Raw genomic sequence first — 22,441 nt, 5'->3', positions numbered from 1 at the left:
GGCCACAATTCCCCACTTCTATTTCAAGCTTCATATTCCTCATTGTGCTATGAGATACAGAGATGAAATTCCAGGCTTGTGCTATGCCTCCAGAAGTATATTCTAATGGACTGAGCAGAGACTGACTGGTGGTGGATTCCACTCTTAAATTGTTCCTCCAGGGAATCTTATCAGTACTCCTCATTCTCCATGTTTCTCTAGCAGCTAAAAGCTTTTAAAATCCTAAGCTTATCTTTCTTAATGTGCACAATGCAAAACATACAATTTAAAACTTTTAAAATAAATACATTAGCTTCCTCCAGAGTTCACAAAAGAAAAAGCCATGTTCATGGATTCTTCTTTTCTCCTTCCATTTTCTGTGTTCCCAGAATAATCTGTTCTGGAGGGTTAAGGGATTCTCTGAAGTAACACAGGAGGTTGCTGAAGAAGAGGTAGCAAAAATGGCTTTTCCCTCTTCTGGAGGGAAGAGGTGCTTCTCTGCAAACAATAAGAGCACTTTCACTCACAGAAAGTCCATTTCTCAAGTACTTCTTGATAGACAGACAAACATAGATCAACTGCACAAATATCAGACATTCATAGATCATTTGAAGTGAGAACACATGAACATTATGAAATAAGCCAGTCAGATTTAGCATAGTTAAATACACCCAACCTTTCCTTCCACCCTAGCAAAAAAATAGCCATGTTCCTGCCCACGTTGCATCGTGCACTGAGATCAGCTTCCCTGAGATGTTAGGTGGCGCTTTCAATTACCACATAGTTATCCATCTCTCCTTAGGGAATGGTTTTGTAATTTAAATGTAGTCTTTCTCACTGTTCTTACTAATTGTAGTAAATCAATCCATAGATCACCTTACTCTAAAGCAGTGTTTCTCAACCTCAGCAACTTTAAGATGTGTGGACTTCAACTCCCATGCTGGCTAGGGAACTCTGAGAATTGAAGTCCACACATCTTAAAGCTACTGAGGTTGAGAAACACTGTTCTAAAGGCTCAACAGAAAGTTTGTTTTCCATAGCCTTACAGCACATTAAATTACTAGTTCAACCTGTGGGGTTTGCTGCTGAACATTTGGGATAAAGAGTCTGGGAATAATCTGAATGAAAAGGATGTTTTTGCAAGTGCTTCACAGACCATGCACTGGATATGTAAGCACAGCATGTTTCATTGGAAACAATGACCGCTCCTTTTCAACTTTTTGGCATTTTGGCAGAACTGCTGATGGATCAGAATCCCAAAGTACAACTTGTTTGCCATGCTGAACCCCCTTTTGTTCCATCAGACAGACACTGCCAATGCTACTCCTACTTTCAGTAACAAACTTCCAAGGCTGCATTTACACATCAGTATGAGTGTACATGAGCCCTTGCTCATTCTGTGATGACAAATGTAAGCACCTACTATTTCCAGCCTGACAAGCTGCCAAACCCTTTGTATACGAGCTGGCACTAGAGACTTCTCTCCTACCAATCAGTTGTATTAGCAAACCAAAATAAGAAAAAAAGTCTTCTGTGGCCAAACATGTTTTAATCCTTTCTTCTTTTTTTGGCAGTTGGTTTGCTAGCACCTTCACTAGTCATTCCATAAATTCTCATCATAAAGTATTACATAACACATTTGTCTGGTTGTCAATGCCTTTAAAGTAAAAAAGGAAGTCATGTAGAACCAAGGAACAGAAAAGATGTTCTCTAAATATTTTGAAATAAGACAGAAACGTAACTAATTTTCTTATAAATAAAAGATGAACTCAACTTGAAAACCTGTTTGTTAGCTTGTTAGAGTCCTAGTTAGTTAGCTTGTTGGAGTCCTAGACTGTCCTTGTTTATTTATCTTCTTTATCTTTGCCACATGTTGCCATTCTCTTAATTTGATGATTGATTTTATTCAGTCACTTCTTGACTGCAGTGTCATGAACATAAGGAGAATCTTACTGGATAAGCCAAAAAGCCTACCTAATCCAGCATTCTGCTCTACACCAAGGCTAACCAGATCCATACAGGACAAAGAAGAGTTGAAGGCAATAGCACTCTCAAATTGATATTCAGAAGAATGCTTCCTCTGATTCTAGATCATTTTATATAATCATCACATTTAGTATATGTTACATATTGATACATAAGTTTGCATTGGATACTGCACAGCTTTTGAGAGTCAGCTTCCAGAGCTATATTATTGTGGGCTGGATGAAATATGTAAGTAACCTGTACAGTGGACAAGAAACATCCATGCAAGCTAATTAAAGCACTAGGAATATCTAATGGCTAAACTGGGCCGTGTAATGCAAGTATAGAAATCTTTGTATTGTGCACAAATGACATAACTGACTGAGTAAAGGAGAATATGATTAAGTCAGTTTTCTTTTAGAATGTTATACTGATAACCAGAGATTAATGTCTGATCTTTGGTACATTACATATCATAGGGGAAAGATTCTGTAAATAATTTCCCATTATTGTTCCATCTGTGGTGTTGAAAAACAGTTCTGTTTATTTCTATTACACTTAGAAATGAATGATGACCTAGAAGCATCAGCAGTATGTATATGTGAATTTTCTGTTCTAATATCTACATTTTATAAATGTTAGTGTTCTGTAAATTATACATTTTTTAAAAATTCCCAAGCATAATTAGATACATTGACTTGATAACCCTTCTTAGTTGATTTAAGACAAACCCTGAAGCCAGTCAGCTGATAATGGGAAGCCACTATTAATTAAAATGCTTTTATCTATTCAGTACTCCACCAGCTTGCTATAGAATGTTCATGTTGGTTTTTAACATTTTCAAAATTCATTTTTCATGTAGTATTTTGTATCATCCACTTAATTATTCAAAATGGTTGTTGACCCTCTCAGGAAAAGCTCCAGCAATCATACAGGATGCACTAAGGAAATTGCTCTGGCCCACAATTCCTGGATTTTCTAGAGCATTTCTTGATCTCATAAACCTCCTTATAAAGAATGAGCAATTTTAACCTAATACAAGCTCTCTCATTACATTATCTGAATAAGAAATTTCATGCTCAGCTTTTAATGTAATCGAATCAATTCTCCAAAGAGGATATGAAATTTCACTATCTAGGTAGAACAAAAATGATGGATATTGTTGCATATTTAATACATTTTATAACAGCAAATAACTGAATAGATATAGGTGTATAAACAATACAGTATATGGATGGATATAGGGCAGCATAACTGCATTTCAAATTTGTTCCAGGTTGCATTGCTATATTGTAATCAGCTCTTCATCTTACTTTGTCACCTTTCCCTTGCAATAGGTAACGTGATGTCATTGCAACCAACAGTGTTAGATAAAACTGTGGAGACTTCTAGTATGATGATGTTACATTACATATTGTGCTGTAGCACTTGTTACATGGAAGAGAGAGAAAAACTGAAATTACTAACATGGATAGAAGTTTCAATAGAAGAGAATATACTGTATGTAGTTCATGGTTGAACTGTGGGGTCCTAGGTGCTCTCTGACTTGGTTGTTTGCTAGCAGATATTTCATTACCCAACTAGCTAACATCCTCAGTGCTAATGAGTGTGGGTTTTCTCCCTGTTTATATACAGTAGCTTGCCCTGCCAGTGTTGGTGGGATGATTAGGGTATAGTTTTCTGCTTGATGCCTGGTGTCAATCCCTGCTTATCTGGGTGTTGGCTGCTGGAAAAGATGTGCTCTGGTTTTTTTGTTTCCTTCTTAGATTTTTTATTGTCTCTTTTGAATAGTGTGTAAATATGATTTATTTCTGTGTGTCTATTGATGGCTGATTTGTCTGAATGCCAAGCTTCCAGGAATTCCAAAGCATTTTTGGATTTAGCTTCGTCTAGGATGCTCACAGTTTCCCAGTTGAAAGTATGGTTGAGTCTGTGCATGTGGTGTGAGATTAAGGAGTTTTCAGCATGTCTTCTGACTAGTAGTTGGTGTTCATTGATGTGTTCTGCTAGTCTTCTTCCTGTCTGTCCAACATAGTGGCTATTACAGTATTTACACTGTATGTTGTAGATGACTCATTTTTTTCTTCTTGGCCCACTGGGTCTTTTGGTTTACTTAAGATGTTTTGGAGGGCTTTAGTTGGTTGTGTGCTATGATGGTGCTTTGTGGTTGCAATAGTCTGTTGGTTGTTTCTGAGATGTTTTTGATGTATGGTAGTGGTATCCTTTTCATAGCTTGCATTGGCCGTGCTGCAGTGGGTTGAGTGGTCAGGCACTTTCTGATAAAGTTGAGTAGGTATCCATTTTGTTGGAAGATGTTGTATATAGGTGGTCTGTTTCCTTTTTCTGGTGTTCTGGGTTGCTGCAGTTCATTTGTACTCATCTGAATAATGTTCTTACACAGCTCCCCTTGTGGGAGGTTGGATTGTTAATTTGGTAATGGAGCACTTGGATAAAAGTGTCGGCTTGACATGTAGCACTATGACTTTGTTTATGAGCTATAGCTTGTTTGTTCCATTTTGCTCTCCTGTATAAATAAAGCAGCACCAATATCAACTGGAGAGTTATGGCAAGAGGGGGTGTTACATAGTTGTCATCTCTTAGGAATCTATCCTTCTCACCAGGAGACCATGATAGTAATTCACCTGGTTTAGGGGTTTGTAGAATAGATTAGGGATCCAGAGGTATCCCTGCATGAGTAGCTAAGGTGTCTTTTGCTGTAGTAGCAGAGAACTGAGCAAGACTTCTATGGAACTTAACAATCCATTTGGAGGCCAATACAGGGAGTCAACCTGAGATTTTATGACTGCCATTCCACTAATCACAGGGCTGTCTCATATTCATTACCCAACATATTCTGCAGAAATATTCTTCATCTGGTGTTTTAATTTGGATGCTTCTCTGGATCCAGTTTTTATTATCAGAGATCTTGACAAAACTTACACTGCTAATGCCTATCCATCTCTGTAATAGTTAAGATGATTTGTCCCAAGGATTTCTGGAATTAAAGAATTCGGTAATGGACTGGATAAGGTCAATAAATTGAAAAAGAAAGACAGTGGCTGTATGGGTTATGTTGCAAAGGGAAAAGTCTTTATTTAATTGCCTCTCGGCATAAGCAGACCTCCCTACCTGGCCCAAGTTTTTCAACTCTGGTTTAAATTTATTAACACAGCTTTGGTTCTGGAAAGATTTTTTTAAAAGGTCAGCTATAACTGAGTGGTAGCTGACTGAATCCCAAGAGCCATGAAATATCTTAATGTATTGTCTAAGATTCTGTCTGCCTAATCAAATTGCTAAAGAAATGCTAATATGTTCCTCTGTGCAAAAGAAGTCTTGATTAATCTGCATGTTTGACTAAATGCTTAGCCATTGGCAAACACATCTGGAAATCAGGCATCTGGACTATTTTGCTTATCAATAGCCCTGGGCATATGCAATCCAAGGGAAATTGAATTTTCCAGAATTAATGAGGTAATCATGGAAAGGTCACGTATCTCTAAAGTAATATTTTTCTTTTTAGCTTCTTCTACTTATATCATACTTCCTTTTCATGAATCAAATGACTTTTTGTTCTCTTCCACTAAATCCATTCAAAGGTGATTTTAGCTATTGTTCCCTTTGTATAGGAAACTATAACTGCAATTACCAAAGACCAGAATTTTGTTACTTTGGGACCAATTCTTCTTGGATTAACAAGGCACAACTATTACTATTTTTTCTTCTAAATGTCCCACAGAGAGAAAGAGGGAGACTATGCTCTTGTCCAGGGAGGACTATTATTCCCAAGAAACTTTTTTTAATCCACAAGAGAACTGAACCCCAAGGAGAAAGTTCCCATTGTTCCACAGAATGAGAGTGAAGTCTAGCTAGTCAGCTGCCCCTTGTTTGAACAGCCAGACATGTAGGTCCCTTACCCAAGTACATGGGTGTCCTGACTGCAGATGTACAAAACTGCAGAACTGTAGTCAAGTGAGAGGAACTGACAAATTTCTATTTTCAGTTCAGCAATCAAGCCTAAATGAAGAGTAAGATAGGTCAGAACTCAGTCATCAATCAAATATCAGGGTCTATCTGTCTGGAATTTTAAAGTGCTGTAATACAAATAGCACAAGAACACAATCAAGAATGATGGTTGAAACTAGTGATGCAAAGTTTAATGAAGTGGAATAAATAGGAAAGGTTCAGGTGTTTCTCCTTTGTTCCATTTCTTTCATGGTCTGCTCTTGCTTTCCTGCTTTTCCAGAATCCTCACCTCTGACTTTCGGTTGTCTTGATCTCTGACCTGAGGTGTTGGAGGACAGCCAACTCATCTGAGTTCTGATTTAAATAAAGGTTGGCTTGAAAGTTGCTCAGCAGTCCTTTGATCTCAGAAAGCCTTATCTGTAGTAAGTCTGGAGTTCAAAGTTACTTGCATATTACTTTTGGCTCTCTGAGGCAGCTCTTAGATGATCTGATTCATCATCTAAGAACTGGCTCAGTGCAAAATCAGTTAACAGGGTCCTCCAGAGAAATTGTGGGATACGCTTCCTGGTCTGCAATGCAAGGCATAATTTAGTTATTAAGAACACAGTTATCCCAACCATGGAAGGATAGAAAAATACTTTCTTGCTGTGTGCTCTCCTGTCTACAGAATGAAATAAACTTTTCATGACATTTCCAAGTCCTCTGTCTTATCAAACTCTCCCTCTTAGAAATCTTTTCCTCATTCTCCTCTAATATTTCAATACAATTCCACCCCAGTTTGCTTACATTCACTATTCTCTAACAAACCCCACTCCCACTTCTGATTATTTTATCCAGTTTAATGTAATTACAGTAAATCTCTGAAATCTGAAACCCAGATAAAAGACCTCTAAAACCAAGCTTTTCCAACTGCATCTAGACTTCATTCAGACACATACATTGCACTGCTACTTATATTGCTTGAATCTGTTTCTGTGCAGTTATTGTTTTAACCTGCATTATATTCTTTTTTCCCGGTGTGAGCTAATTACTTCCATATTACAACTTTGGCCAACTACAGTAAAATCATTTGGATTTGTTGTATTTGCTATTTCTCAAAAAATCTGTTAGAACAGTTTGATTTTTGTGTGCTTTATGTGTTGGCATCAATGAACATTTTTGCTTTAAAGAGATTGTTTTATAGTTACTGGATAAGATATTACCAACATCTACAGTTTTCTTTGCACATGCACTTCAGAACGTGGCCTTGCTTTGAATCAAACTACTGAATAGATGTTATAACGTAGCGTTTTCATATCTGGGGAGTGAAGGTGCAATCTGTTCTATAAAGGTTATCGTCTTCTTGAGAGCAGATGCGTAGCTTAGGGGTACTAGTGAATCCAGTGTTGTTACTGGAAGCTTGGTAGTTTGAAATGTGTTTTACCAGTTTTGGCTTGTTCAGCAGCTATGACAAGTCCTGAAGAGGGATAGGCTGAATATTATAGTACCAATAGAAGAGAATATATGTAGCTCAGGGTTGAACTGTGGAGTCCTTGGGGTTCTCTGAGCTTAATTGTTTTCTTGCAAACGTTTCATTACCCAGCTAGGTAACATCTTCAGTGCTAGTGAATATAGTAGTCTTACACTGGTAATCTCCGAACTGGACTATTGTAGTATATCATATGTGGACCTGCTCTTGAAGACAATCTGCAATCTTCAGATAGTGCAGAACATGGCTATATGAATATTCACATCTGAGACCTAACTGAATCATATTATATTGATTATAAAGGATTTACATTAGTGACTGATTTCAGACCAAATTTAAAATGCTGGTACTTATTTTTAAAGTTCTAAATACCTTGGGACTTAAAATGCCTGAAATAATGCTTTCTCTTAAATCATTCAGTTCATGTTTTAACATCTGCAAAAGCAATATCAAAATACCTTCTCCGCATTATGTGACATTTAGGCAAAGAGCCTTCTTTGCTACAATGATCTGTTTGTGTAATACATTCCAACAGAGGAGCTTATAATTATTTCAAAGCCAGATAATATTTTTCTGTTTACCCAGCATTTTAGGTTGATCATTCTGTCATACCAAACTGCATTTGACTTTCAGTCAAAGGCACTGGTATCTGAAATGTGTTATAGCAATCCCGTCTATCTATAACTGGCACTAAAGCCACTTTCCTAAGATAGGATGTTTCCATTAAAGTGGGTAAAAAAAATTTGGCTACTACTGCCACCCATGTTTCCATAGACAGAACTGAATCTAGAAGCACTCACAAACTCTCACTTTTTTCCTTCTAGGTTGATCTAGTCTTTATGGCCCCTCGTGATAGACTTTGAATTGGACAATTCTATTGAAAAGCAATATATATGACCACTACCTCAGGAGCCTATGTTATTAATGGCCCTCACAGCTAGATCTGATCTGGGACCAAATGCCACTGCCAAAGGCTGGGCTAAAACTTTTGTATGATCTTTTCTATTTTGATGTTTTGTAGATTTCTCAGTGGTTATCAATATACATTTAATTTTTTAAATGCTATACCTTGCTGCTGTGCAACAAATGAAAAAGGAAATTAGCTTTAGTTCTTTCACATGAATGTTTATCATTCATGTGAATTTCTCTATGTTCTTCTCTATATAGGAAGAAAATGAAAGTGCAGTGATTGGACTTAACTTAAGCAGTGCAATGGGAGACATGGCCTCCTGCAGATAATACATAGTCTTAAGCCCAGAACTTTCAGTTTCCACTCTTCAAACAGATGGATCTCATAGGCTAACCTTGAGCATGTCTCTGTCTACCTCTGCTAAGGTATTTTGGAGAGAAACCCCTATGGAATGTGAAACAAAGTAAGTTTCTGTACAATTATTGATAATTATGTGCTATCAAATCAGTGTCAACTCTTAGTGACTACATGGACTTGGTCTAGGAAGATCTGTCCCCAACCTGGCCCTTCAGGTTTTCCAATGGTACACCTATCACCACGTGACTCCTAGTGACTTCATGGACACATCCATGTAGTTCTTTTGACAATAAAAACACCATTCAAAATATGACAGTGACCCTGGTCATTTTTGCCTTAGTTAAGAACCCTGGACTGAGAGTATAGATAGTAGTCCCTTATTTGAAAGGATACTATCTCAATTATATTTATTCCCAAGAGAAGAAATCAGTTGGGAAATTGCAAATAAGGTACAAAAGATACCTCCAGGAAAAAAAATGAACCCAAGCATTTCCTCAGTTGAGTAATACTGTGTTATTCATTTGCCTCAGATTTTTGCATATTATTTGCATGGCTGAAAGTAGACTTGTCAATCTGACTAAATTCAGTGCTCTGCAAGATCAGCAGTCTTAGATGTTCCTAGGAATCTTACAGGCTGGGTTCTAATTGGGAAAGCAGAAGATAAGTACCTGATAAATTACATCAGAATATAAAAATTCTATTTAGTTATTATGGTTAAAGCCCTCAGTAGGACTGGCCCTTATGAACCTGCATCATATTTAAGCTATCTAAAGCTGGATAAAACCTATTTCCGGCAACAGTTCAATTTAAGGAAAAGGGTAGAGGATTTGGCTATATCCTGGATCTCTAAATGTTACAGAAATCAATTTTGAGAATAGCTATATTTACTTAGAGTACACCCTATCCTCTGCTGTCTTTATTTTTGTACACTATAAATGAAATTGTCATCTCACCAAGGTTTATGCTTCTAAGATCACAGCATCTTTTGGCAATACTATAACTGTAGCTCAAATAAAAATTGCTTCTTTTTACTAGTCCTGAGGGCTAGTCAATTGCATTAGATCCTTCTGTGGTCTAATGTCTGATGTCTGAGTCAGAGCTTATCTTTTTTTTCAAATACTGTATATCACAGATGATGGTTATGATGCCATATTTAAAAGATGGATGTTAAATACAACTATGACCATTGCATTATCAATAGTGCGGTTATTAAGAATGTAAAACTATCATGCGATTGTCTGGAACAAAATTTGAGAATTCTGCTGTTATTGGACTTGTCATTGGGTAAAGGCTAGAAACAAAACCAACCATCTTTTGTTTTCTAATCAAAAATCCACAAAACCCTGGGGGTGGGGGTGCGATTACACTACTGAAAGTTATACTCAAACAGCAGCAGTCACATTTTAAAAGAGAGTTGTCAGAGCTGATAAAGAAATTTGTATTTGAGAAGTTTGCATCAGGTTTGTCAATATATCAAAGAACAAGATTATTTCCATTTTAAAAAGATAATATGACAATCTTCATTAACAGTGATATAGCAGAAAATGTCTACAAAGCATTTGTAGTTTGCAAGACCTTATAAATATAGATAGCGAAAAAAATCTATGAACAATTTAAAATACTTGTACAACTTACCATCTGGACTAACAGTTTGCAAATCAGCCAGGACTTTTAGTGATTGACACACATTTCTAAATAGCTATTATTTTCTCCTTTCTTAAAAAGGGAATGGGATAATTAATCTAGATAACTGGAAAATGCGTTCTTACGTACCATTAAAAGGTGCCAGCATTTATTCTCTGAAGATGAGAGAAACTGCAAAGACTATAAAATACTGTAGGTTTCAGCATTTGAGCAAAAATGTCTACAAGTAGAGAACTAAAAATAATAGAAGTATACCAAACTTACCATATGCTTTCTTTCAAGAAGTTCAGGATGACTTGAAGAATTTAAGGCCAATACCAATTGATTATAACTGGTTATTAATCATCAGGATATCTAGATGTTGCGAAAGTAACAAAACCTTAAGCATGAACTTCATGATTGATAGTTATCAATAAAGCTTTCCACATTGTTTTAGAAAGTCATCATTTGGTTATACAAAGGGAGCAGAGCTTTACATTTATTGCTGAAAGGGACAAATAGGATTCTCTTAAAGGTTAAAGAATGCAATCAGTTGCTCAAACTCTTGAAGCTTAATACCTTTGACTATTCAAAAAGCTAATTAAAACCCAGCTGGAACAAAGTCAATAGACAGTATTTCAAAGAAAAACACATCACAATAGAATGTGTAATTTGTGATGATTGGAGCAGTTCATAGCAGATTGAGCATTCAGAGGTTTAAGAATAACCACTTTAGAGAAAAATCTACAATTTTTTTGTGCACTTACAGTATAGATCAGATTTTCTCACCAGCTGCCTTCCACATTTGTTGGATTACAGCTCCCATCACACAACTATGCTGGTTGTGTACCAGGAACTGCAGTCCAACACATCTGGATCATGACCAAAGGAAGTGTAGGCATTTGGCAAATAAAAAATGGAACATCTCTTCCATGGCATAGCAATTGCTATGATCAACATGTACTTTAGAAGTGATGTGGTCAGTGTGTTTCTTTTAGCAACCCAGATTTCGTTTACCCAAGAGAAAGTTAGGCCTGAATTTAAGATGACTCTCCTCCAAAAAATATTAGACAGAAAGAAAATCTTCTCCGCTTCCATTAGTATATTTTCAGTTAAACAATTCTCCCCTTCTAAAAGTAAACCATTGGGAAAGGGGGAAAAAATGTTCCTTTTGGCCAGGCCAAATAGTTTACATATCATTACAGCTTAGTAAAGTAGCTATTTATATAGTAACATTCATATGAGTTGTTATTCAGCAGCATCTATTTTGCTTACTAATCCTGCACTAGGAATAAGTCTGTTTGTTAATAACAGGGCAAATCTGACCAGTTATTTCAGGTCATTTTTTAATTGATTCAATTTTTGATAATGTGAATCAGATTGGTTTATCAAAAATCCATTGAATCCATTATTGGCATGCCAGCAATCCACTTTTATGATAAACCATTTAGAAACTCAGTCTAGTATATACAAAACCTAATTATAATAAGCAATCCAGTTTCAACACCTCTGTTGCATATGAATCCAGTGACCACTTGTACATGCTGCAGTAAGAAAAATGGACCAAACAAGCAAATATTCAATGAAAGGTCTTTCTTTTGATCCAGATCACCATTTAGCCAGCAAATGAGACTGAGAGGTTAAGTACATTTTTCTCATATGTCCTTGATCTGGACACCTGAGGAACTAGTCAGGCAATTGTTTTGAAACTCTAAGCAATACATACTCCTTGACTCTCCTCCTGGCCCATGCACATATATAAACTAGCCCTTCTAAGAAAATATCTGCAAGAACAAAACAAGAACATGGGGACCAACTAGCAGTCAGAGGACACAATGAAAACTCCTTGGTCTTGTGGCACATGGAGAGACTTAACCGTAGTTTCATCTGGGAAACTGTCAGCATCTTAGACCAAGCTAAATGCAAAAATGGGAGGGAATTCCTGGAAGCTTGGTATTCAGACAAATCAGCCATCAACAGGCACATAGAAATAAACAACATTTACACACTATTCAAAAGAGTCAATAAAAAAGGAAATAAAAAGACCAAATCTCCTTGCCAGCAATCAACACCCAGATAAGCAAGGACTTGTCAGGTTCGGTCAGCACGGGGCTTCGGGGAAGCTCTCAGCCACACCACGCGAACTCCACCGGCGGCAGCTAGCGAGGGAAAGAGGAACTGAAAGCGCCGCTAATTAATGGGCCACCTGCACCCAGCCAAACAGGAAAACCGCAGCGGAAGTTTTAACTCTACACTGATAACGGCGCGAGCCAACAATGAACGGGGCCGCAGGCAGTGAAACAAGTGTGCCACACAACGCAGAAGCCTCGGGCTTGCACGTAACGGAGGGGAACCAACCCAAGCCGGGGGGGAACTGTCAATCAAGGACAATGGACCCTGACCGAACCTGCCATCATGGACAATTAAGAGGGATTATTGGGGGGCCGATAATCCGCAGCGGTAACGCGATCGCGGGGCGGAAAAAGCGCGGGAAGGGGGGAATATAACAAGTGATGCAATTGTACCAAACCAGTCCTGGCTTTGCTTGTGACTGCTACGTTACGCATGAGTAAACCTCTTTTGTGAACCACACATGTCACGGGAGTTTCTCTGTCGAACGGGGCAAACCTCACATAAAGCCAGGACTCACCGTTAGCGCTACCCGGTGCCACCGAGGAGCGTTTCCCTTTCTAATACAGGCATGACCAGCGACGAGGAATCCATGGGTCAGCTGGAGCACGAGGAACCCGGACTCGAGGAGGGATGGTCAGAGCCACCCGGGAGCGACGGGGCAGCGGCCAGGGCCGGGGACCCTCCAACGGAGCGGTGGTCGATGTGCATGAACCAAGGGCCAGACAGCTCAGGGGTCATGATGACCTGGGGTTTGGGGGCCCGGAACCGCGAGTGGGACGAGAAGCTCGCCCGACTAGAGGAGAGGATCGAGCGGCGCCTAGATGCCGTGGAGGCAATACTCCAGACCTTGCTACAGAGAGCGGGACCATCGGCAGTGAGCGATGGCATGAGCAACAGGGGTGGCAGCCCGGCACCCCAGCTGGCACCACCCACGATGCCCCGGTCGGTGGACCGACAGGCGGCGGACACCCTGAGACTTCGAGGCATCACCGGGAAGTTCTCAGGGGACCCTGAACAGCTGCCGCACTTCTTGACGCATGTCAGGGGTTTCATGCAGAGGGGTGGTCACCTATTCGCTAGGGACGAGGATAGAGTATCCTACGTGGCCGAGCTGTTAGACGGCCAAGCGGCTAGCTGGGTGATCGGACTGTACGACGCCAAGGCGGCAGAACTGCGGAGTTTCCCGGACTTCATGCAGGCGCTCCAGGACAGATTCGAGGACACGTTGAGCGCCAAGCGGGCTGAGGACGACATCCTGCAGTTCAGACAGCGGGACAAGTCGGTATTGGAGTACGCCCTGGAGTTTCGGAGGTTAGTAGAGAAGCTCACGGACTGGCCGGAGCCCCTGAGGGTGAAGTATTTTAAGAGGGGGCTCAATCCGGAGATCCTGGAGCAGGCACTGGGGCGGGATGACCCGTCCACAATGAAAGATTGGATCTAGCTGGCCAGAACGGCAGAATCGGCGTGGCGGCAGATTCAACAAAGCGCGAGGCGACGGGACCAGACGAGGGACCAGCCGAGGGAGAGACCCCCAGAGGAAAGGTGGAGCAGTCGGCGGCAATCCACCGGGGGGCAAGAGGCAACCAAAACCCCGAACCTGTGCTTCCGGTGCGGAGGCAGAGGCCACCGAGCGGCGCAGTGCCCGACGGAGCGGGAAGGAGCCTCACCACGGCCCGAAGTCAAGCCCCCGCGTCCTACCGGGAAAAGGGCTGGCGACCGACCGTGGAAGAGTGCAGTGGTGGCGGTGACCGAAAGAGGACGGATGGGGTGGTCAACCCCGGAGACGGCGTCCTCCGGAGAGGACTTGGAGCTGGTGGGAAACGAGGCGCGCTCGCACTGAACTGCGTCCCAGTGCGAGCAGGGGAACCGAGGCGCGCGGACCCAATCGGGGATGAGGACTGCCCTTCGTTCCAGGTGAGGATACACATCCGGGGGGTGAGGTCCGGAGGGGAGGCACAGCTGCGGGCGCTGCTGGATTCAGGCTGCACCCACTGCTTGATGCACCCAGCTGTGGTCTCGGGACTCGGACTACAGCTAAGGCGCCTCCGGGAACCCATTGCATTCAGCCAGCTAGATGGCTCGCTGGCAGGGGGGGGGCCAGCTCAGTATTACACCGAGCCGGTCCAGATGACGATCAGGAGTCACCGGGAAGAACTAAGATTTGTGGTGGTCCCGGTGGCCGACTACACGGTGGTACTCGGCTTGGCGTGGCTGCAGCGACAGAACCCACGGGTCGACTGGACGGCGGAGGCGGTGCGATTCGGGGTCGAGAGGCCGGCGGAGCGCGAGAGCAGACGGGACCGGGCCGTGGCGACGGGCGCGACCGCAACCACAGACGGGCAAGTGGAGGATCCGAGGCACAGGGAGGCGAGACGAGAGCAGACGAAGCCCGAGACCCGGGCGGCGACAGCAGCAACAGCAGCGCTGGAGACCCGGAGACTCGCAACGATCCCGAGGCGTGGGAAGGCAGCGGCGACTGGCGGGACAACTGCAAAACGAGGGCCAGAGTCCAGGGAACCCACGACGAGCGGCAGAATCCCGAGGCAATATCAAGACCTGGCGGCGGCGTTCAGGGAGAAGGAGTCCGACCAGCTCCCTCCACACCGACCCAGTGACTGTGCCATCAAGCTAGAGCCAGGGGCAAAGCTGCCCAAACCGAAAATGTACTCCCTGTCAATGAGGGAGATGGGGGCTCTGCGGGAGTTCATAGACAAGAACCTAGCGCGGGGATTCATCCAACCCGCGAAGTCACCATTAGCGGCCCCAGTACTATTCCGGGAGAAGAAGGATGGCTCGCTCCGGATGTGCGTGGACTACCGGGGGCTGAACGCAATCAGCACCGAATACAAATACCCCTTCCCCCTGATGAAGGACCTAATGTCGCACCTATCCAAGGGGAGGGTGTTCACAAAACTGGACTTGCGCGAAGCTTACTTTAGGGTCAGGATCCGCGCAAAAGATGAGTGGAAGACAGCGTTCAACACGCCGCTCGGAAGCTACCAATTTTCCGTGATGCCGTTCGGATTAAAAGGGGCCCCGGGGGTGTTTATGTAGCTAATAAACGAGGTGCTGCACGACCTACTCTACCAGGGCATCCTGGTCTATCTGGATGACATCCTCATCTACACCGAAACCCTGGCGGAGCACCTGAGTCTGGTGCGCACGGTGCTCCAGAGACTGCTGAAGGCGCAGCTGTACATGAAGCTATCAAAATGCGAGTTTCATCGGGAGCAGCTGGACTACCTCGGCTACCGGATATCCAGTCGGGGAATTGAGATGGACCCGGCGAAAGTAAAAGATGTTCTGGGCTGGGAAGCGCCGCGAACCCAGAGGCAACTTCAAAGCTTCTTGGGATTTGTGAACTTCTACAGACAGTTCATCCCGAACTTTGCCCAAATCGCCCTTCCCCTGATAGACTTACTAAAAACCAAGGGCAGTGGAAAAACCCCCAAGCCCAGCATGGCACTCGCCTGGACTGCAGAATGCCAGGGGGGCATTTGAGGAGCTAAAACGGCGGTTCACAGTGGAGCCGATCCTGCGCCATCCCGACCCAGATCGGCGGTTTATCATACAAGTAGACACATCAGACGTGGCAACGGGGGCAGTCCTGCTCCAGCCCAGCCCGGAGGGGGCCATCCACCCATGCGCCTACGCCTCCCGCAAATTCACGGAGACAGAGAGGAGGTGGATGGTGTGGGAGAAAGAGGCGTACGCGGTCAAGTGGGCGCTAGCCACGTGGAGGCATCTATTGGAGGGGGCAGCCGAACTATTCGAGGTGTGGACGGACCACAAGAACCTCGAGACCCTGAAGGCCCCGCGTAAGCTATCCCCCAAACAGGTGCGGTGGTCCCAATACTTCGGGAGGTTCACGTTCACCCTAAAACACATCCCCGGGAAACGCAACTTCCTAGCAGATGGGTTGTCTCGCATGCCTCAGCACGCCAGCCTACGAGAGGAGATCGTGGACTCCATCATCCCTGCCAGCAGGCTGGCTGCAAAGGCGGTGACCCGGAGCCAGACCAAGGGAGAGCGACGGGACGCGGCGACCGAGGTAAAGCAAGGGTTTGCGGAGGCAGCGGAATGGGACGCTTGGCTCAAGCAAAACCGAGAAGTGCTAACCAGCCAAGAGGGTTTGTGGTGGCATGAAGGGAAGTTGTACGTACCCGAGGAGTGCCGACGCGGGGTCATGGAAAGAGCCCACGACAGCCGGAATGCGGGGCACTACGGCTTCGTGAAGACGCTCCACGTAATCTGGCGGCAGTTCTGGTGGCCAACGCTCCGGAAGGACGTGGAGGCATACTCGGGGGGTTGCCCAGTGTGCGCGACGGTGAAAGGGGCTAAAGGCAAGCCTAGGGGGTTACTCCAGTCGGTAGCGGACCCTGACGGCCCATGGCAAGAGATCGCCATGGACTTCATAGTAGAGCTCCCGGAGAGTAAGGGGAAGACCGCCATTTGGGTGGTTACGGACTTATTCTCCAAACAAGCGCACTTTGTAGCGTGCCGGTGAGTCCCCACGGCAGAGAGGTTGGCGAGGCTGTTCGTGCAGCATGTTTACCGGCTGCACGGCGCGCCCCGACGGGTCGTCAGCGATCGGGGCGGCAACTTCATAGCGCGGTTCTGGAGGGAGTTCCTGAAGCGGGTGGGGACGAAGCAAGCCCTTTCCTCCGCGGTGCACCCGCAGACGGACGGAGCCACGGAACGCCTGAACGGGGGGCTCAAACAGTACCTATGCTGCTACGTGGGACACCAACAGGACGATTGGGTGGAGCTACTGCCATTCGCGGAAGTAGCATACAATAACGCCGTCCACAAAAGTACCGGCTTTTCTCCATTCAAAGTAGCCACCAGGAGAGACTTCGTACCCATGCCGGAGTTGCCTCAGCCGGAGTCCCAAATCAACTCCTTGGACGCCTGGTTCGCCCAAATCGACGCCACCTGGCGAGCGGCGCACGCGGCATTGCAAAAAGCCAAAGCCGACTACAAAAAACACGCGGGCCGCAAGAGACTCCCCAAGGGGCAGTGGAAAGTGGGGGACCAGGTGTATTTGTCAACCAAAAACCTAAAGACACACCAGACATCGAAGAAACTCAGCCCGAGATTTGTGGGACCGTTCCCCATTGCAGAGGTCATCAACCCCGTAACCGTCAGGCTGACACTCCCGAAAAGCCTCGGGAAGATCCACCCAGTGTTCCACTGCAGCCTGCTAAAGCTGCAGCAGCCGGGGAACGCCTGGCACAAGGCAGAGGGGGTGCCACCACCCATCACGGTCGGTGGGGAGCAGCATTTTGAGATCAACCAGATACTGGACGCCAGGAGGCACAAGGGGCAGGTCCAGCTCCTAGTGCAATGGAAACATTTTCCCAAGTCCCACAGCGAATGGGTAAGCAAAACCCACATAAGAGCGCCGGACCTAGTGTGGGACTTTTACAACAAATACCCCGGGAAACCAAAATAAAGTCGGGGGGGGATATGTTTTCAGGGGGGCGGTATGTCAGGTTCGGTCAGCACGGGGCTTCGGGGAAGCTCTCAGACACACCACGCGAACTCCACCGGCGGCAGCTAGCGAGGGAAAGAGGAACTGAAAGCGCCGCTAATTAATGGGCCACCTGTGCCCAGCCAAACAGGAAAACCGCAGCGGAAGTTTTGACTCTACACTGATAACGGCGCGAGCCAACAATGAACGGGGCCGCAGGCAGTGAAACAAGAGTGCCGCGCAACGCAGAAGCCTCGGGCTTGCACGTAACGGAGGGGAACCAACCCAAGCCGGGGGGGGAACTGTCAATCAAGGACAATGGACCCTGACCGAACCTGCCATCATGGACAATTAAGAGGGATTATTGGGGGGCCGATAATCTGCAGCGGTAACGCGATCGCGGGGCGGAAAAAGCGCGGGAAGGGGGGAATATAACAAGTGATGCAATTGTACCAAACCAGTCCTGGCTTTGCTTGTGACTGCTACGTTACGCATGAGTAAACCTCTTTTGTGAACCACACGTGTCACGGGAGTTTCTCTGTCGAACGGGGCAAACCTCACAGGACTAACACCAGGCAAACAATGAAGCAGTAAACAGTACCCTAATCAAGGAACTACCAAGGAGGAAATCACACCCGCACCAACACTGGCAGGGCAAGCTACTGTATATAAACAGAGAGCAAACCCCACTCCCTTCTAGCACTGAAGATGTTTCCTAGACAGGTAACAAAATGTCTGCAAGAAAACAACTAAGCTCAGAGAACTCCAAGGACTCCACAGTTCAACTCTGAGCTATGTATATTCTCTTCTATTGGTAGAACAAAATAAGTTCAAGGGTGTACCACTTCCTTAAGAATTTATTCATGGCCTTTTGCATAAAGAGTGAATGTCAAAGTTTAGAAGTCAACAATGTGAGGCTTCACATCCCAATATTTCCCCAACTCCCCTAGGGGCCATCTAGAGATCCCTTAAATCTCAGGGTAACATCCAGTTACTATCAATTTTAAAAAATTGAAAATCACATATACCTCACCAGTTCATATAAATTACACGTGCACAAATATGTATATATGGTGATCTGGAGGTTTATGTGATTTTTAATTTTTTTTTAAATTGATAGTACTACTGTATAACTGGATGTTACCCTGACGTGACTCAGTAACATAGTTATGGTCATTCTTCCCTAATAAAGAAGATGCAGCAGAAATCTTGAGAGAAGCTGCCCTTTCTTCAAAGGTAGAATGCATCCTTTATCTCAAGGATGACCGGTCTGGTCTATTTGGTTTCTATTAACAAGAGACAATATGGAGCGGCCTGTGAACCAAACTCTGGGATATATGCAATGCTACATGTTATTGATCTTTTTAAAGCTATCTGGCAGAGCTGAACAAAGACCTGGCCAAACAACTGATGTTCCTATTTCACAGATGAAGATCACTGAGGCTAAGAGCGAAGCAGACATTCTGTCTGGCAGTCTGTTTTCCTTTAACTTCCTCACTTGTGTTACACTCAGAAGCTATGAAGATTCTACCAGTAGATCTGAATTTGTATTCCATTTAATCCCTGGCATTCCCAGCAAAATAAATTTAGATTGTAGTATGGCCAACTGCAGGACAGTCCTGAGCAAAGTGGATCAGGAACCTGATGTACGGTTAAAAAATATATATATATCTTTACTTCCATAACCCAAGCTGTTGTGTTGACAAATAGCCCCATATTGAAGATATATTCTCTGATTTTAGTTCAAGTTTAAAGGCTCCATTTAATATATGGTAACTGTACTTCATATCTGACATTCAGAGTTTGTACTCCCTATTGCTGACATAACTTCAATATTAGCACAGCGTGATTTATAGCCATATTGCTTGAATAAAGATTCAAACAAACCTTTAGGGCTGCAATACAAGGGGAAAATTATTTGAATAGATAAAAGCAGTATATTCACAGGAAATTCATTCACAGGAAGACTACAGTGCTAGATTTGAAATGATAGTACTGTGTGCAGACAAACAAACAAAAAACCTCAAAATGATTGTAACGAGAGATAAATTAAGAACTACATTTCAGTTGGTCTTAGAATACATTCTTACAACTTAAGAGTCCATTAACCCATTACAATTAATACTTAAATGCAGTTCTCTATTTTCCTTTTTCTTTTTGATTCCAAGATAAGCAGATGGGAATCTAGGGGAACATTTAAACTTTTCCTCCTCAGCCATCATTATAAGGAAAAGGAAAGATAGAAGACATTTCTTCCCCAAATGTAGTTATGAGGCTTAAACACAAAACTTCTCCTGATACAAACGGGTCTCCCCACATTCCCCTTTCCCCTGACTTAACCTCATAGTCTGGGAGACAGCAATTCTTCTCTGGATGATGACTTGGAGGAAATGTTTAAACCTCGCCTTCCTGTGAATTGCCATCCCAAGCACCCTGAAACTATTCTCATCCAGCACTTGCAATTTAAAAGAAAAAGAAAAACACAAATGCAGGTCCAGCGTAAGGATTTAAAATAGCTAAATCCAACCAGAGTGCCTTCCACATATACCAGATTTAATTTACTGAATTTTCCAGCCAGCATAAAGATTGCAAAGAATTCTGGAATTTGAAATCCACAAATCTGTAAGGCACCCAGGTTAGATAAGGTTTTATTTATTTACCATGTATATAACCTGTCCCGATCAACCAGAGCTCTGGACAGCGAGCAACACAATCAGTACACATTTTGAAGCAGGTGTAGGTTCTGGGTTGTCTCTAAAGGCAGCCCCACAAAAAACGCATTGCCGTGATTAAACCACAGTGATCAGGACATGAGTCACCATTGCCAGATTGATTTAGGATAGTGCATAGTTTGATTATCTAACTAGCCATCTATTGGCTGAAACTTTGCCTTCTACATTCCTGTTCTCTCAAGAAGCCTGATCTTCTCTACAAGATCTTCTCTACTCAGCAAGCATCAACAGTGTAGGACAGGCCTGCACAACACATGGCCTGTGGGGCACATGTGGCCTGCCAAGCAGCCTACAGTGGCTCACTGGTGTTTTTTAAACACTCAATAAATTCATTGCCACCAAACGTCGCCACTGCCAGGAAGGATCTGCTGCCACCCTGAAAGAAATGCTACTGAGTACCTCCAACACCTTCAGGCCTCATGGACATAACCAGCTCAATCAGTGCCATTGCTCCACTAGCCACTAAATAGCTGATCAGCATGGCAGCCACTCCTTTCCAGCCCATAATTACTTTTACTTTATTAATGTGGCCCTTTCCACTCTATGAATTGTGCAGGCCTGATATAGGGGTTCGGACATCAGATTAAAATTTTATATTTTCAAGTATTTTAACAACTATTTTAGTATTTTTAAAACTAGAACAGAAGTGTTTATTGCCACTTTTATTATTCTGATTTATATGTTAAATTTATGGCTATTATCTAATGGTATGTGGGAATGACTTTGGGAGACCGAAGGGAGAGACGCAGACTAGACAACCATCATGCAAAAGGTATCTCAGCCCACAGAAGGAAAGGGGGCATGAGAAGCATCTCAGAAAGGACCCTCGTTAGTTTTCTGGAAAGTAAAAGTAAAAGTGATTTCAGACTTGCAAGATTCTGTTACTGTAACCTTCCAATAAAGGTAGTGTTAGTATTCATGGTTTGTGCTTCTTGTGTGGACTACCTCAAAGGGCTGACATATTACTGCTGCTACTAATCTTTTATCTTACTTTCTTGTTTTCTGGCTTTGATTTTTTTCTAATATGCTTTGATAGATTTACATACCATCCAGAGAAGTATGCTTATTGGATAGTCTAAAAATGCAATGAACCAACCAACAAACAAGCCAGGTTCTTCTATACTTCTAGGACATAAAGATCAGTCAGCCTTTTGAGGTAAATAGGTCAAGAAACAGATTTCACAAAGACTATATTGTTGCAGGGCATAATAACAGAATCTTGTAAGCTTGACAGAGTTTTCCTTTGTCCTCTTTTATACCAAAAAGAATCAAGGTGGGATACCTTGAGTTTCTTTCTTACCCCTCTTCTTTTTCAGGACTAAGTTGATATTTACTTAACCATTCTTGCATTTCTTTCTACAGGGGTTTCTCTGTTCCACTACAGGATTGCAATTTGTGAATGGGACAAAAGTCCATGCCCTACTTCTTCTCCTATATAGTGTCCACCCAGTTAATGATCTGGTTAGAAGCATACTTCCTTGATTCCAGCAATGCTGTATCATTTCCTGCTTTCAACACATGGCACATCCTCTGAGAGCTCTTCCTATTCGGGCAGATCACCATCACCTTATTACTGCATGTCACTTTCAGTTCTGTCATGAAAGAGACTGATTGATTGATTGATTGATTGATTGATTGATTGATTATGTGCCATCAAATCATTGCTGACTCTTAGCAACCACACAGATAGATTTTCTCCATGATGATCTTTTCCTAACCTGGGACACATCTTTCACGTCTTCCATGGGGCACTTATTAGACTGTAACTGAGTCTATCCATCTTGCGGCTGGTCATCCTCTTCTTCTCTTTCCTTCCATCTTTCCCAGCATTAGAGTCT

The 22,441-nt window shown here is 43.3% G+C and overlaps 1 long non-coding RNA gene across 1 annotated transcript; it reads right to left on the bottom strand.

Moving 5' to 3' along the window:
- Positions 1-353: 353 nt before the first annotated feature.
- Positions 354-11,235, bottom strand: LOC148214919 (uncharacterized). The gene is made up of 3 exons (XR_015796903.1): positions 11,033-11,235; positions 10,551-10,640; positions 354-477 (listed from the first exon to the last, which is right to left on the bottom strand). It is a non-coding gene; the product is annotated as an uncharacterized LOC148214919 (long non-coding RNA).
- Between the last annotated feature and the right edge of the window lie 11,206 nt (positions 11,236-22,441).

This window comes from Python bivittatus, unplaced genomic scaffold (genome assembly GCF_059951505.1).
Source record: "Python bivittatus isolate LINGU-HERP-01145 unplaced genomic scaffold, Pbiv_v1 ctg000480_np1212, whole genome shotgun sequence".
Lineage (NCBI taxonomy): Eukaryota > Metazoa > Chordata > Lepidosauria > Squamata > Pythonidae > Python > Python bivittatus.
This window is presented reverse-complemented; position numbering and strand designations above follow the sequence as displayed.